The sequence below is a fragment of the Rhagoletis pomonella genome, unplaced genomic scaffold (assembly GCF_013731165.1).
Source record: "Rhagoletis pomonella isolate Grant_MI unplaced genomic scaffold, Rhpom_1.0 Rhpom_scaffold_00001, whole genome shotgun sequence".
Classification (NCBI taxonomy): domain Eukaryota; kingdom Metazoa; phylum Arthropoda; class Insecta; order Diptera; family Tephritidae; genus Rhagoletis; species Rhagoletis pomonella.
The window spans coordinates 22,455,598-22,471,610 of NW_023458555.1; the positions used below are offsets into that span (position 1 = coordinate 22,455,598).

General features: G+C 33.4%; 1 protein-coding gene across 1 annotated transcript in view; it reads right to left on the reverse strand.

Moving 5' to 3' along the window:
* Positions 1 to 16,013, reverse strand: part of LOC118740873 (soluble guanylate cyclase 88E-like) — a 50,278-nt gene that overhangs the window by 12,245 nt on the left and 22,020 nt on the right. The gene's annotated exons all lie outside the window — the stretch shown is intronic.

Here is a 16,013-nt window from a genome sequence, read left to right on the forward strand (position 1 = left end):
TTCGGGGTCCCACCAGAAAGTTAGGTGACACCCTCAAGACAGTTTCAGCGGGGAAAGAGGGAGTGGGAGTACATTTGAATAAATATGCACTAATTTTGAATAGATAGGTCTCGTATCAGGTATGTGCTGCTGCAAGTTATTTCTAGCCAGCAAAGTCGGTAATTCAAACAACCATGGATCGGTTTCGCACCACGTTTGCTCTAGTGGATAATGCGCATCCACAGAGATGCCGTACAGTGCCGACCGAAGACGCTATTGCTACTGTGGAGCAGAGTATTGAAGAAGACCCGAATTAGTCCATCCGCCATCGCGCGCAACAATTGGAGCTGTGCCCATCCACTTTATGGAAGATTTTGCGGAAGGATCTTTGTTTGCGGGCTTACAAAATTCAACTCGTGCAAGAATTGAAACCGAACGACCATCAAGCGCGTCGCACATTCGCTGAATGGGGGCCCAAAACGAGATGGCCACCGATCTCAATTTTCAAAAGAAAATTTAGTTCAGCGATGAAGCTCACTTTTGGTTGAATGGGTACGTTAATAAACAAAATAGTCGCATTTGGAGTAATGATAATCCACAAGTCATTATTGAGATGCCGTTACATCCTCAAAAAGTCAAGCAAATAGCTTTGTTTCTTCTTTTGCCTAGCAGTAATTAGCGGAAGAAGCAGAATGGGTAAATTTGGGGATTTATATGTTCACTTTTGTACTTTTATATATTTTTATTTGTCAATCAGCTGATGCGAATGCCGTTTCGGTTATGTTTTACTAGGCGACATGTTGCGCCGTATACCATCAGACGGAATCGCTCCGTCCGACCAAATTTGCTCAGAGATTTGGTTCTGTTTATACTTTAATGAATGTGTCTTGCGACCATGGAAATTGATTCCTTGACAATAGAAAAACGTCTATCTTCCATCTCGAAAGATTTGAAACAAGGCCGCTAAAAATTTGTATATTAAAGTGAATTGGAGTGTACATTGAAGTTTTTTTTGTAAGGAAAATGAAATTGAAATTGAATATAACTTAATTTTTATTGTATGATTAGTTAATGAAATTTGGGAGTATTTATATATATGGAGATTAATAGAGTGCATTAAGAAATGATAGCGAACTGGCGGCTGAAAAGATCCAAAATTCGGTGGGTGGAATCTTTGGACATATTTACATTGTATTGCAAGTTAAAACGTTACATTTTCATTCGTATCCTCCTCGCTTATAAAAGTCCCACTTTGAAGCGTTAATAAATGATAGCACCATTAAAGCAATATGCAATAAAATTTGAGGGGGACACCTTAAATTTAGTGTGGACAGGAGATGGGAGTTTCTCCATCCTTAATTTATAGTTAAAATTTTTTTTTGGAAGTCTTTTTTCTGCTATCCAACGTTGGAAGAATGCTTTTGCTTTGCTCTTCCATTTGAAACTCAAGCACTTTCATGTGAATTGTGTTTATATGGCATACGGGAGGGCGATAGATTTTTTTATATTTAAAGTGTAAATTTGTACCATCTCTCAGATTTAAATCGTTCTAGCTAAAACTAAGCTACATACAAAATTTCATTAAAATCGGATGACATTTACCATATCTGGTAAATGTTCATAGAACATTGCTTTCTGTGTGCAACTCAAACTGACCGCGGTGCTTATTCATACCAAAATTCATTTCACGGAACCCACTTTAGGAAGCGCTGGTGTAAGCTTTCAACTCAAAGACGACCAATTAGCAGCTCAATTTATTATACATATTCATAAGCAGGTAATCCAGTTAATTTGCACTTCGTTTTGTTATCCTTTTGACATGTTTTTCAGCGTATTTTAGAGGTACTTACAGGCATACATACTAAATGCATTTCGCTTTAAAATATTTACATATCTACATATGTACGCATGCATATCATTGATGCATTCATCTACGAACATCCATTTCATTCGACTTACCTGTTGCGCCTTTTTCGCCAACTTGTTTAGCATATTCTCTGGATAAACTTGATGCACACTGAACGACGGCGAATCGATGCCAGATTGACGTCGTATATCCTCCCATTTGTCTTCACCGTAAACGGATTTGATATACTCGGAGAGATTCTCCAATAATAAACCATACATTTTCGGCCTAAGATGCTCGCAGTCGAGCGCTCAAAATAGGGAGGTGAGGTGCGGGAGTTGGGGAAATGTTTGAGTTGCTGCTGGGTAGTTTACTTGTGTGTGCGCGCTTTCCTTTATATTGCTTTAGGAGTTATTTGTTTGTGTAAATCTGTTAAGTTAATAATGACTACAGCCATTAATTAATTTACCAGCTTCCATTTTGAATAGCTGAAAGCCATTTTCGTTGCGCGCTGTAAGAGGAAAGAAAAAAAGAAGAGAAGTGAATGATTGCAAATGGGCTGCCTTCGTAAATGTATTTATTTATATGTTTGTAAGTAAACTGGCTTTTGCTTTTAAATAATTGATCTTATTACGTAAGGAAGCGTTGTTTAGGTTGAGAATTTGAGGTTATGATTAATTATTGCTGTTGCATTGGGTAGGCGTAATTGATAAGTGATGGCAGTTTTCTTAGTATTTATTAAGTGATTTCAAAGATAAGGCATTGAGTTGTGATTTTGCTTTGCTTATACATAGAATTAAGGATTACTGAACAAAATTTGTCAGTTAAATATTAGAAATTGGTATTAAGTTTATGATTTTTTTTGTTTAAAAAATTGTTTGATTGTATAGTGCTTATCACAATTATACGCCACCCACCTATTGAGACAAGTTTTCACTTTACTTTTTCATTATTTAATTTTAAATATGTTTTTTTTTATAAAAATATAGTTTCTGCTCTAACAAAAACTATATATATATGTGAATAAGAATTTCAAACTTTGTGCATTATTAAAAAAACTTAAAAAATTTTCGAAAAATATTCCAGTTTTTTAATTAAATTTCTTAAAAAGATTTTGACACAAGTTTGCCATTCGGATTTATACGGTTTTTGTTAGAGAAATTTTATAAAAATAATGTAAATTTAATAATAAAAAATTAATGGTCAAAACTTCACAAATCAATACGCGCCCATAAAGTTTACGAAAAAGTTAGCACACGGGTTTGTTTTTTTTTAACTTTTGTAGATTAAAAATAAAGAAAAATAATTCACTAGATAAATATTTACCTATTAATTGTAATACGTATGTACATATATACATATAAATATGTAGGAAAATATTATTTGTTTCACCTATATTTATTAGTTTTTCGGCTTTTTTAACGTATCTTTTACTACGCAGCTATGCAAGTATTCTCGTTATGTAAAATAAGTTCTTTTTAACCGTTTATATGTGAGTGTCACCTTCAACTAAATCATTATATTTTTCTAAAACTTACTGTAACCCAAAAAATATAATAGAAGTGGAAAAAATTTACCGTCGATATTTGCTTTTGGTTGTGTTGATATTCAATAGACTATTTTTGCATTAAAAGTGGCAGCTATAAGTAAAGAAATAACAATAATAAAATGCGAGTACGTTTGATCAGTGAAATCAATTTCAGAACGTGCAGTTCCATTTAGGTTACAATAACGGTATGAGTGATTTTCTTTTTAGTTTTATTTCGGTTTTTCTACAGAGAGATATATAAATACATAGAGATTGGCGCTTACACACATGTAGTATGTTAGTGTTTGGCCGAGCTTCTTCTCCGATTTGCGGCTTGCGCCTTGATGTTGTCACAGAAATGGGAAGGACCGCAGTTTTACGCCGACTCCAAATGCCAGAAATAAACTCCGAAGTTTGCCATTTTTTTATTTCTTGATCTTGGGTTAAACCGGGCTTGAACCCAGGCGCTGCGGAATGGTTGCGCGTACTGCTAATCACCATACCACAGCGGCCGCCCAATTAAGTGAGATGTCAGATTTAAAACGGAAAACCGTAAAGTACGGTAGAAATTAAGAATTTAAATTTGTATGGTAAATCGAGCTCAATTAGCGCCTAAATCGAGAAAGCTTGGCTAATTGCTCGTTTGGTGGCCTGTCTGAACATGCTTTAAAGAAGTTTTAGTTGTTATCTCTGATTTAAAGTGTTTAGGGGACTCCACATTTAATTATATCGCCTATTACTTTGGAGCGAATCAAATGTGTCACTCTCCAAAGCAAAAAAAGCGCCAGATATTTGCTTAATTTTGTATTTATTTTAGAACGAGTTTTCGTCATCCCTTGTCAGCTTTGATTTCGAAATAAATCGATTTCAGCGTTGTGTCCTTTTATAAGCTTTTCATATACTTCCCTTGTATGTATGTATGACCTGGAACTTTGCTTTCTATATTTCAACAACTTCCCGATGAGCTAGAGACTTGAAACTTCAGATTAAGCTCACAATCCGATGACAACGCAATATAAATTGATTCGCTAAGTGGCGCAGGAGTCGAGACATTTGAAAAACCCGTATTTAGAAAGCTTGTTTAAGTTTTTTTTTACTATTAATTTATTAAGTGTAATTTTTATTCTGCCTAGTTTGAGTACATAACTAGGTAGTCCAAAACCGGTTTGTCTCTAAACTTGACAAGAAATGACGAAAATTCGTTCCAATTCGTTTTGTATTTCTTACAAGGAAATTATAAACCTCAAAACACCAGCCACAATATATTATTTATCATATGGTAACCTTAGTCTATTGAATATACACATATGCATACATATATATTGTTAATATTCTGTGAAAGACCAAAACACTTTTACTCAATCTTGCGAAGAAATTTAAGGCAAACTAGCAACAGTTGCACTCGCAATTCGCCTTAGCCGTTAGTGAATATGCATCTTGGCAACTTGCAACAGATGAGCCAATTAATATTTCAACACAAATGATTCGTTATGTCAATAGAAGATTATTTGCATTTCTACGTGACATGCATACATATACGCGGCGTGGAGGTGTGAAGTAACTACCCAGTGGGAATTAGGAGCACGTAATAATACCTTATTAGCAACTTACTCTTCACCTGGCAGTCATTACCATTTCCCTGCCGAACGTCCCTTACTTTTACAAAGGCATGGCCGCCTTATGTAAGTAGGAATTTAGAATGTACATTTGGTATCAGACATACTTCTGAGCCGCTTTACAAAGTAAGTTACTAGTAATGCAGAGCAGTCGCTCGGAGTAGTTCGGTGCTTGGAAATAACTTCGGGTGCACGTTATTTTGCAACTGACAACGTAATGTGTCTTCGGAGGTGTTCATTTTGCCCTTTACTAGTAGATGACATTGGCCATGATTACAATTTTGGTACTAAAAACTGAAAGAAAACATGGCTTACCTCGCAAGGTGCTTACCTATTTTCCCAGTGGGTAATGAATGCTTTCTCAATATCGCATGCGTTAAAAGCCATAGAAGAAAATTCAAGTGTCTTTAAATATTTAGAAGAGCTTTAAATTTACCTAAAGTAAAGTTTAGTTAACTAAAATAGGTGTAATGCACATACATACATATGTACGTATGCGTGTACTAAGCCCTCCCACTGGGAAAATAGGTAAGCACCTTACGAGGTAAGCCATGTTTTCTTTCAGATTTTAGTACCAAAATTGTCATCATGGCCAATGTCATCTACTAGTAAAGCACAAAATGAACACCTCCATCGACACATTACCTTGTCAGTTGCAAAGTAACGTGCATCCGAAGTTATCTCCAAGCGCCGAACTACTCCGAGCGACTTCTCTGCATTACACGTAACTTACTTTGTAAAGCGGCTCAGAAGTATGTCTGATACCAAATGTACATTCTAAATTCCTACTTACATAAGGCGGCCATGCCTTTGTAAAAGTAAGGGACGTTCGGCAGGGAAATGGTAGTGACTGCCAGGTGAAGAGTAAGTTGCTAATAAGGTATTATTACGTGCTCCTAATTCCCACTGGGCCTACATTCATTTGTTACTCATACGCCCAGGACGCCTCTTTTGATTGCATACGAAAAAAGTCCACAAACACAATGCGACTAGACAAATTAATAATACATAATTGTTAACATAAACCAAAGTCCCTCCAAGTATGCTTACCAATGTTGGCTGACGTGTTGATGATAAACTGTTTAATTCCCTTTATTTTAATATAACGCACTAAATTCTATTTGCAATCCTACAATTGCAGTCACACAAGTGTGTGTACATAAATATATGTATATGCACGTCCATATGCAAGTAAAGCTGTACATATGGATAAATAATTTAACTGCCATGGTCCTACTAAATCTGAGTCTAAATTGCGGCATTAAATCTCTACGGCAGACAATTGTCTGTACAGACATTTAGTAGGAAGATAATAATATTGTTCGGTATAAATCAGTAAATTAAGAGACAATTCCAAATGGCACTGTTAGCTGTTAAATGTGGCGTGTAAACATAATTGCATTTTCATTGGATAAAACTGTGCAAGTTTTTATATTTCATAGAACAAATTTTGTAAAGATATGGATGGTAAAAGGCAAATTTAAGAGCAATCACTCGTAAATAAATGCGTATCAAAGAATATAAAGCCAATAGTTTATTCTATCATGCATTTTTCGGTCACTGATTCTGAATATAAGTATGTACATAAATTGTATATTTTACATGGTTCTTATTTGGATCCTTTAGATATTTCAAAAGTTGCTTATTTTTAGGACGCAAACTTTTGGAAAACTCTACTTTTAAAAATAGGTTTATCAAGAAGATATCGGTCGCTTTTTTTGGACACACGGCTTTAGTAAAAATTATGTATTTTACAAATAAAAAAAAACATTTAAAAAAATCAGAAAGCTGTTCCATTAACTTTCTTTTTTTGTTAAAATAATTAATTTTGTAATTCAGCGGTTAATCTCTGAAAATCCCTTTCTGTTTTTTTGTAAAATATAAGCATGATACAAAAAAGAAGGTAGTTTCATAGTGACATTTCGGGTGCCATATTCACTACCTCGCAATTAAGCAGATTGTGACATGTATGCTACCGTACCTAATACTCAATTTTTTTTTTTTTGTCAAAAAAAAAGAGTTACAAAATAAACACAAAATTAGTCTTTGTTGCGAGCAGTCAGGAAAATTTAAATTACATATGTGTGTACATTTTCATATTTGCAGCAAAAGCAACCAACGACTTCCGTGAAATTAAAAATATATTCCTATTCTGACATCATGGCCGATCTTAGAACCGCCAGTATACCAGATGTGGCTAGCTTTTTGGAGTTTAGGTATTCATTGTCATTGATGGTTCCTATTTTACGTACATATATAAATCTACTTTCTGATGTATACTGTTTTTGAAATTTTTGGAACTCGATTTTGATCAAAATTAATGGGCATTTACTTCTTTTTTGGTTGCTGTTGTTTCCGATAGGGTGGGTGTACGATGTATTTTGGAACGAATTTCCGTCATCCCTTGTCAAATTTGGTTTGGAGACAAACCGGTTTCGGCGTTGTGCCATCTTCAGTGTAATTTTTTGTTCTCCTTTCTTTCTTCTTAGTATTGATCCAAATCATATATTTACAACTTTCTAATCAATACCAAAGTAATATTAGATGAGAAACTTCTAAGATGTTCTTTTTTTGGGAGAACCTTTTTTTAGAACAAGATCCTTGAACATAAAAAAAGAGTGCAAAAATTTAAATGTCTGCAAATATGTCAAGAAAATTACAACCTCGATTAAGGTTTTGTTTCATGTCATTTAAATCTCTTTATTTCGCTTAAAATAAAATGACTTAAGAAAAAAATTCATTATCTATTACCATCTAAAGCTTCCCAGAAGGGAATTTGGGTAGACCTTCTTAAGTAAAGCCATTCTAAGAGGCCTTCTCAAGAAGGGCTGAAAAAAGTGCTTCCTTGCATGCCTTCTAGAAGGACTTACCCATTTACAATTTACGCGAATGCATTACAAATGAGCTTCAATAAAAAAATACTTCAAAGATGTATGATTTTTATAAATTAAAGAAGCAGCTTTAAAAGAACTCCTCCAAAAGGCCTTCTGAACAATGTCCTATAAAAGCTCTTTTGGAAGGCCTTTCAATTTGTGCCACTCCATACAAAAAAGAAAGGAGAGGGGAATGTAGAGTGGAAGGCCTCTTGACTTTCAGGAAGGCCTTTCGGAAGGGCTTTTAACTCTTGAAATTATCTACTGGGTTTTTAATAAATAAAGGTGTCAAAACTGGAGTTTATTTTATTTCCTCATCTCTGATTGATTGATATTCTAAAAGGACCTTAAATGCTTAATAAAAACTTTCAGATCGATCACATCAACTTGGCATTTTTTATATGTGCATTTTACTCTTCTATTAAATTCCAAATATTTCATAAAAAATCTCCCTTCACAAAAAACTTCAATGTGGCAAAGCTATGCTTAATGTTTACATCTGAAGAAATGTCAAAAATCTGCTTTATAATCAAAAAATAGTAGTAATAAACCTACCTTCTTCTTTGTATCATGAATATATGTATATGTACACAATTTTGAATGATGTATTGTAGAATGAAATTTCGTCATCCGGGACAAGGGATGATGGAGAATCGTCCCACAATACATAATGCTGCTAATTTATTGGAAACACCAAAAACGAAAATTAGAATATAATTTTTACCCAGCAATGTAGGTCTCAATGTTTATGTAGCGGGTCTTTTAGAAAAATAAGATAATATTTGGAATAGTATTAGCGAACTTTGTCGAACCAATTAAAAAATTTTCCCAAAACTTCCAAATTATTTGTTGGCAAATAAGGCCAAAGGGGATAACGAATTTCACGTATATATTAAGAATCAGAAGACCAAATAAAACATCCTAAATTAATAACCTCTATTCTTGAGATTTTTCCTGTATAAGTGCTTTTTGGATTACTAAGATAATTAAGAAGATTTTAATCAAGGGGTCATAAAATTAGTATAGGTTTAGGAAGTTTTAATCGCTTGGCACTAAAAGCTCGTTAAAAAGAAAAGAACGCCATTACGCCATAATAATAGCCAATGACTTTAAGAAAATATGAAATTCCAATCAAATCCAATCAAAGTTTTTAAAACAAAGATTCGAATTATTGGTCTGCTCGGATTTACAAGTTGAGTTGAGTCGATTTCCGCCGAAGATACCGCTTACAAACGAGCTCAAATGAAGCTCTACTATGCTTTCGGGTTTTTTTTCCCTGTCGCAAGCCAACTGGTATGGGAAATTTGATACCTCCGCGTGGATACATCATCTGTTAACCGATGGCTCCTAAAACGAGACGCGAAGTTCTTTTTCTTTCTTTTCTTTTCAGACAGAAGTATTCGCTACGTACATTTTTTCGAACAGTCAGGCAGCCAGTATCTCCCTCCCGGCTGATCAAGCAATATAGCACTCTTTTAAACCCGCTTGGTAGTCAGTTCGAATTACACCCTGGAAATGAGGCGGCCAGACTAACTCAGTCAGTGAGGATTCCACATTGGCATCAAACGAGGACCGAATCTGACCTCCAATCGAAACCACATACAAGGAAATCATCCTTAACAATCCTTAGAAATAGTTAACAGCCATTAAGACATGAGACATGATTCGTTAGAAAAATTCAGATCTGACGTTGCAGTAGCGGCCTACTACAAAAACTTCTATAGAAGCTGCAGGAAAGAAAATGGACAATAGAGCACCTTATTTGCACAACCCTAGCCTCCTCAGCATACTTAATTTTATCTACGCCTACGAGGTTTGTATATGGTATCAAAATGTCACTTTGGTACTACTTGGTCGTAAAGATTTTTGCCGTCATTCCAAACTAAATAAGTTTCGTAAATTCTCTACTCGGAGCCTTATAAAAAGCACTGACGCAGCGTGTAGGGTACAATATTTCTATTCAAAAATTATTCACCAAGGACTTTATAGGTTAGCTAATAACTTAACTAAGATTATAAACGTAGACTCTAATTCGATGATGAATTTCTAAAATATTTTTAATTAAACACTACGCGCAAATTGTTGAAACTAAGTTATCTGCTTTAATGACCTACTTCAAAGAGGTTGCGGTTATTGCGCGCAATTTTCTCTCATCCATCATCCAATGTACTTACATATGTACATATGTGCATAGGTAAATTAAATTATATTGAAACTAGCTAATTGAATTTATTGCCCAATGATATTACTTACTAACATCTACAATATAATCACAAACGCTTTGAAGTCATCACCAGCATGTAAATTGGTTTTAAAAAGTGCTACTTAATGAGCTTTCTTTCTGCTCGCAGGGTTCGCAGGCCCTTGACTGTCTTTTTTTTGAATGTTGATGGATCAGGAGTCCTAAATGCGTCCTATCGGGTGATAGTCAGCTATTGAGTCTAAATTTTTAAAGTTCCATTACTGCCTGAATGTTTACCAATATAGTGGGTGGAACCAACAAATGCAATATTGTGAAATTCCGAATTTTAATGCTCTTACCCACTAAGATTGCTCTATATCGAGAAAATGAAAATAATTTGAAATAAAAAAGAAAATTCTGTACAGTTAAAAAAAAATAAGTTTCTTGGTTCACAGGGAATAAGGTTCACTGGAATAAGTAGGTATTGAAAATGCCCCTTCAACTAATTTTATTCTTTAAGCTAATAAAGTTAGAAGGGCAAAATTAGAGTATGTAGTCGTGTGTATATTATTATTTTTTTTTTCAAAAATACATAGTACAAATTTTCAAAGATGTTCAAGCATAAAATATCTTAAAATGACTTCTCAACTACCTATTCGTCCTTATGTTCCAATTTAAACTTTTATAAATTCTACAGAACTTTCTCTTTTATATTCTTATTGTACATTGCACTAAGTTTCTAGATACTTTTTTGAACTAGTCATATCTTTAAAAAAGTCCTTTTAAGAAAAATCCTGCCGTCAGATAGAAGAACAAAAACGTTGTTTTACTATCTTTGGCGAATATATTGATTTTTTGTGGGTGTAAAACTGACTGTCGCCCTAGCGTATGAGCAACATTTTGTATATGTAAAATTGTAAAATTGGGCTTTATTTATACTAAATAAAATAAAGCGGTAGGCGTTGTTTTTTTTGATTTTAACGCCTTTTTCCGCCAGATACACATTTTGGCTAGTTTCCAATACAGCTATTTCAACAGGTGAGCCACTTTTTGAAAAAAACTAGATAGAAAAAATCGCTGGCTCGAAATTAATTTTAGACCTATGGTTTCTTGGGAAAAAATGCTTGAAATTACCCAAATAATCATAACAGCGATGTGCCTCAGTTAATCTTTTTGGGCCCCTACAAATCGATCCGCCCTAATACATATCTACATAATACTCAATTTAATATCTTATACTTCCAAGTCTCTAAACGACATCGATTCGTTTTCGTTTTCGTTTTTATATTCTTATTTGCTTTTGTAATTACAACAATAGGTATAAAAAATAGCTCTTATTTAAACTAGAAAGACGACATTTTAATAATCAGATAACAATTGAATAGATGTGCGTTTCCTTATTTTTTAAATTTTTTAAAATTTATTTCACAACAATATACATACATATGTACGTATTGTTAAAGCAATATATCTTCATTTTCCTGACCTTGCTTTCTTCAGAGTGAAATACACGCTACGATTGTTGTAAGTCTACAGCTGATGCCACATCGTCAACCAGTGTGTTTATGTGCGTATATACGTATCTAAATGGCAGAATAACAGTACCAGTTCCATCTATGTACGTGTCAAGTCACTTTTGATTGAAATGAAAGTGATGCGAAGAGCATGTTGACCATTTATTATGCCGAACACACAAAGTCTCTGTTACAGTTAGAATGATTGGCAAAACATTACTTTAGGACAGTTGCCCCTGGCATTTGCAGTGGCTTTGGGTGTTAGTTCTTTTCTTAATATATACAATTGTTGCTATTGTAATCCTGTTTCTTTGAGAGAGTTTTGTATTCTAAAATCAAAACAAGCAAAGTATGCAAATACTAGAGTTTATCTACATGCCCAAACAGATTCGAATTAAACCAGTTGCCCAGATCCTTCAAATTGACTTTTGTTTTCCTTTGGCAGCATTCAATGCAAGGAACGAAGACAGCATAGCTTATTATTGCAAAAAAGTGAAAATCAACAATAAACACAAAGCAATATAAGAAAATACTTGTATGTAACTAAGTAAATATGTATCTATGTACATATTTCCTGCTTTCCTTTCCAACCAAATGAAAACATTGAATTTTCACTCAAATGCCAAGGGCGTCAAATCAATTCCAGCTAAGTGTATATACATATTTATTTAATAAAAAAAGTGACCAGACAGCAAGACAGCCAGCCAGTCGGCATGCCAGCTGCTTTTGAAATACGCAACATAAATTTCCGTAAAAAGTTCTTGCGGCTTTTGGCGCCTTTGTGCATCATAGATGGAGCTGTGTGAATCTCTGAAAAAGTAAATATTTAGTTTATAGTTAATAGAAGTGTCTTGGTGGCTGTGGCAGCAAAGTTTTCTTGAACTTTACATTGATATGCATGTATGTGTGGGCATACATACATACAAGCAAGCACTGCAATGCCTGCTTTGTTGCCGGAAATTTAAGATATAACTAACTACATATTGAACTGTTGGTGCTTAGTTGAAATCCGTTTAAGATTTTGTTAAACAATGAAAGTGTTTAAAAGCAAATAAACGAATTACACAGGATTATGACTGGGATAATTTGAAAAGTTTTACGCCATGCTCGTTGACTTAAAGCTGTTTCTAATTTATAATGATTTTTTTTGTATTCTAGGTATTTTGTTGAGCATTGAGGTTAGTGACAAGATCTTGTACTGTTATTGAAAATCGCAAATTAGTGGTTTTGAATTGGTAAAATTATCCATGTGAAAATACGTGAAGTTAATGAACGAATTTTGAACTATATACGCATCTGAAATAAACTAAAAACGTTGCCTGAATAACTTAGTGAGAGGGGAGGTCAGTATGTTTGCATATACATATGTATGTATGTATATTAGGGTGGTCCAAAAATGCATGTGAAAAAGTAATATTAGAGTTTTTCTGCTCTCACCCTCTAGGAATATTCTATACCGAAAAAATATACCTCTATTTTTTTTTTAAATCAAAAAAATTTTGAGGTCGCTCGAGTGCTCAAAGTTCCCCATATATTTTAAATGGCAATATAAATCGATCGCAAAACTTTGTTTCTCTTTAGGAGATTCCCAATAATAATAGCCAATTATTTATTTATCTTTATCTTTGGTTTGGTACCCGTATTGCAATATTTAATTTATTTTATTAATTTATTTGAATAACATTTTTCAAAGAGGTGGCAACCCTCCTCACAAATATTCTCGGCAGTAAACTTTTTTATTTTATAAATATTGACACAGAATGCGAAAGGAGCTTTTACTCGATAAAAATCCTGATAACATTTCTTTACAAATAATTTATCAAGAAAACACAGAATTAGGCGGAAAATAAACGAAAGTCATATGTAAAAAATTTGGTAAAATGCTGTGATTTTGTTATATAGTGACCTATGATTTTATAAAAAGTAATAAAAAAATAAACGGTCGAATATGTCAATACGTAGGCATCATATAGTTATGATAAGCTTTATTTTTTTAAGGAAACTATGAAAAAATTTCATCGATAAAGTCGCATAACGCTTTTATCTTTAAACATCGAATTATTTTTCTTCGGAGACCAGAGGTCAAATTTCCTTTTAGTGCTCTTACTTCCATATCTAATTAAATTTTTGAATAAGGGCCAAACATTTTAAATGAACGGAGTGTAAGTCGTAAATTTTTTACAAAAAATTTGCTCACTAAACTTTGCCGTAAGTCTCTGAAGCCCGGAGTACCCATATATTTGTTCTCTTGACCCTAGTGAAAATATAGATAAAGTTTCATCTAATCGGCGAATTTTTTATCTTTGGTGACCGATAGTAAATTTCGCTGCTTAAAATTTCTGATTTTTCAAAGAAATTGTATAATCCAGCTTCAAAGTATTACGGTGTTCACATGAGGCGATTTACCAAGATATTTTAGAGGCAATTTCATTGGAAGCGATTATTTAGTTGAAAGTCCATTCACACCGGGCGATTGTTGTTTTCAACTAAAAGTTACCTGTAAAATCGCCTCATGTAAACACCGTATCAGGTTCAAAAAGACCCACTATGTTGGAGTTAAAAGGTAAAAATGTTCTAAGAAAAAATAAGTCTTTATAAATATTTTACTAGGTGTCTCTTAAAACAAGGACAAGGAAGTTTGAAGCCAACACATAAAATTAATTGCAATATAATTTAATTTGTACCACTGTTTGCCAATAATTTAGCGCAACTAATCAAAAATCCTAAAAATGCGTCACTGTATAATTTGCCATTGTACAAAGTTGCTTCAAAGTATCTTCGTTTGATGTGACTATTGCGTAGATGTGGACCTTAAAGCTATTCCGCTAGCATAATTTTAAGCAAGGAATCGATTGTTTGTTTAAAAATATTTTTAAGCATCTCCTATTTTCTAAACTAAAGTAAAAATTAATTGATGCAACAACCACAGCGAACTGAAAAAGCTTAAAGCTATAAACAGTTATTTGAAAGGCTTTTATCGAGATAAAATGCAGACACTAAACCAGCGACCGTAACAGCTACAACTTTTATTAAAAAAATCATTCTTTAGCAATTAATTTTTGACTGTTATTTAATTACTCCTTGAATAACATTTTTTCTGATTTTTATTTTATAAATCCAAAATAACAATTATTTTTGATTTCTATCTAAAAAATCTGCAGTTATTTTTTATTTTAAAATAATATGTCTTAAATAATAGTTATAAAAGTCGATTGGTATGTATCATTTAGTTATAGAACATTTCCTTCATAGTGAATTTTTCAATGACAGCTATCATCAATAACTGTTATGTTTGGTCCCTGCACTAAACAGATTATCACTGAAAGTAGAACCGGCGTGAAATTGCATCTTTTCGCACAGCATGGAGACGTGCTTGAGGCAAACAATTAATGCGCGGAAAACTTTGTAATGTGTGGAAATTAAGCAGAAGAATAGTTAGGAAGGTAAATATTTATATGTAAATACGTATGTGCAAAATACTGTTAATTAAATTTTTGGAAGATTGCGGTGCGATGTAGCATATAATATGTAGAAATATAGACACAAAACACAAAATTACTTAGGCGTAAGAAATATGCTTACGTGAGAAACCACGCATTCAGCAATAAAAAGATGGAAAAAAATTATAAACCAAAATTAGTAATATTTTTATGAATGTAGTTATAAAAGTTCACAGAGGAAACGCCGGAAAACAATGTATTGGCAACAACATAAAATTTATGGCAATTTAGATGTCAACAGAATAATAACTACGATAAAAAAGCATGAGAGAAGTGTGCGAGAAACGGTCAACAAATTTCTTATAAAATATTTTGATTTTTGCTGGGTGTAAATGAAAACTCAATGAGTATTAAGGAAAAGAACAATTTGAAAATAATAAACAGAAAAAGAGATGGGTGCACAAAAACTTTAGTTAAATGTTTTTCCCAAATTCTTAAAAAGTAAGCAAATCGATTTTTTTAATGTTACTTTACATCTATTTTCTTTTTTATGAATAAGGTCATAAGCATGTACCGTTTTTATAAATAAATCTTATAGCAATATGCTATATATTTATTTATACACTTTTTGGCTGGCGAAATATGTAATTTTTCAACTTAATAGAAAAGCGTATTTAACCACATTACTTTTTTTTAATATTGAATGGCGCAACACAACTACTCTTTTTGTTGCACGAAACCCTTGAACACGTGCCTGTCATCTATTTCTTCTGTTTCGACATTTCGGTATTTTGCATTTCTTTCATTTTGACGTCATTCGCATTGTCAGATTTTTGAAATTCGTTTTGGTTCGACATTCTGCTATTTCATAATTCTTTCATTCTCATGTCATCCATCTTCCATTTCTTACCTTCCATTGCCGTTCGCATCGTCGAACGTGCCTGTCAAACACTGCCGCCATCATGCTTTTCAGTTTGGCAGGCACGTGCGCTGTTTGGCAGGCACGTCCGCTGTTAGAAAGAGAATAGACAAAAA